This window comes from Azolla caroliniana, unplaced genomic scaffold (assembly GCF_043228905.1).
Source record: "Azolla caroliniana isolate FFs.n. ecotype wild unplaced genomic scaffold, voAzoCaro1.0.p SCAF_12, whole genome shotgun sequence".
NCBI classification, from domain to species: Eukaryota; Viridiplantae; Streptophyta; class Polypodiopsida; order Salviniales; family Salviniaceae; genus Azolla; species Azolla caroliniana.
In genome coordinates this window covers 8,845,884-8,848,521 of record NW_028230447.1, presented here as the reverse complement: position 1 = coordinate 8,848,521, position 2,638 = coordinate 8,845,884, and positions in this window count along the sequence as shown.

Below are 2,638 nucleotides of genomic sequence, written 5' to 3'. Positions count from 1 at the left end.
GGTCTCATATGCGTATGAGGTCAATACCTCGATTCGTTGTAAATGATATTCGTTTGGTCTCGTATGCGTAAGAGGTCAATACCTCAATTGCGTATCTCGATTACGTCATTTTTGGGATGTCTCGTGTGCGTAGAGGTACATGCCTCGATTACGTATCTCGATTACATCATTTTTGGCTATTAAATATAACGATTTGTTTAATATAGGCATATGTGGTCACGTGTATACGTAGTTCATCGTATATATGTGATAATATACATGTGTACATGCGTTATTACGTGATTTTAAATCGAATGTTTTCCTTTTCGGGAAAAGGATCTTGGTGGCCGTCCTCACATTTTTCTGAGAATAGCGTTGTCACCATCCCTTTTCTCAACAATTTTTTATTGTTAAAATCCCCATTGGTGACTTCGATATTTCGTTACGTAAAGAAATGCTTATAACCATAATGATGTTGAGTACGTAGGGCTTGACCCACTTCAGGTGAGGTCGCTCCTATGACACACGTATCCAACATCCCTCCCTCATTACATGGAAACGATGCTACCATGAGATCATTCTTACGAGAGGCATTCGTAATGACATGACCATGTGATGGGCCACGTGGGCGTACTACGAAAAGAGGGCTCATTTGGCTTGAACATTAGGTTGCACTTTGGCGTATGCCATCGTAATTACGAGACTTGAGGTTAGGTAACATACCCACATAGTTGTGGTAAATGAGGGCGAAATAAGGACTCTTGACATATATGTTTCTTTTTAAAAAAACATATATGGGCAAATGCCTCGCATATCTCTTATACGCATCAAACATTAAATGTTTAAGAAGAGCAACTTACTTGGTTGGCTCAAGTGTTTAATGCATTTGTTCTCGAGGTCTCAAGTTCAAATATGACCAAGACCATACAACATCGTTGATACATATAACTATAACACATGTTTAGACTTAAGGTCTAAGTGCACTTTGGGGTCCTCGTAATAGGACTTAAAGAGCCGAAACCCCACATGTGGGCACCGAAACATAGTTTATTGTTAACATTTTTTTCGTGTATAAACTATTCATGACATGAACATACATGGTTGAGCCTCGGAGAGTAGACACGAAAAAATCGATATAGAGATCAGGGAAAGACATCTATTTGTCAACCCCATGGTTTTTAAAACACCTTTGTGTTACCATAGTAGCTTGATCTTGAACCTCATCTCATACGTCTAGAAGGGTATTGACGTGAGATCATGATATCGATTAATGTTTGCCCATGATATGTTTACATCACGACATGATGTTATGACTATTTGTCTGACCTTATCCTATTTCTTTGCTAGAAATAACCATTCAATGGCTCAAAATACCGACCCGATGTCATCTGCTCAAGCGGAAGGAACTCAAGGGAATCCTCCTGGACAAATGTCCATTGAGATGTATTTTTCGCAAATAACCCAATACCTTAGTTTCATTGCTCAACAGATGACCGAACTTCGGCAATCTCAAAGTGATCTTTAGGCACGTGTCATTAGTTTACAACGTGAGACTAATAGACCTTATGAGCGACATTTACGGGAGACAAAAAGGAATGAACCGAAGAAGCAATCTGCAAGTGGCTGGGCCGATGGGAGTCTCATTTTGAGCTCTATCCCACGCCAGATAGTATGAAGATTGCATATGTCATCTGAGAACTAGGGGGTAAGGCCCCGCTTGGTGGCGTGGGCTCCGTACTTTGGAGAAATTGCCCGATACCTGGACAGATTTTGTCACAGTTTTCAAGGGCCAATATCTGCAACCTCCCTCTCGAACCGAGGCAGCACAAGCTTTAATGAACCTCTCTAGCAAGAAGTTTTCCTCGCTAGAAGACTATGTCCACCATGCTAGAACCCAAATCCAGAAATCGGGTCTAGAAGGGGACAATTGGTGAATAGCTTGGTTTGTCAATGGCATCCCTAATTCGGACTATCACTGGATAGGCACGATAAGGATCCAAAATCGTTCAAAGAGGCCGTTGAAATAGTTCTTCGCTATCAACGCACTTCGAAGAAGGACCACAACAAACCCAACGAAGCGCCCGGGACTAAGCAGTCACAATTTGTTGGGAAACGCAAGACACCCAACGAAATCATGGATCACGATTGTAAGCGACAACATCCTTTTTGCATATTCTGCAAAAAGAAGGGTCATACAAAAGAGCAATGTCGAAAGCTCCAACGGAAAAGCACGACAACAAAGCTAAAGCTGCAGACCATAAAGGTCAGATTCCTAATGTCCTTGAGGTCTATACACATCATTTAAGTAATTGTCAATGTTCTTTCCCTCACTATGTATTGGGTCCCAATGATTTACTACGTGCAAACGGGTATATCAATGGATCTCCCGTACAATTTTTGTTTGATTTGGGAAGCTCACACAACTTTGGGAATAATAGTTTGGTTCAGATATGGGGAATCCAACCCACCGTAAGTGATCACACTTACACGGTGTACTTGGCTGATGGAAGAGTACAATACATCAACGGGGCGATTCATTCATTAGGAATTTCTATTGACACTTATATAGAGGAGGTAGACTTCCATGTAATGAATCTTTGTACCACTGATGTAACCCTGGGTTGTCCCTGGTTTTATAATAAAAACTCTTCTTTATCTA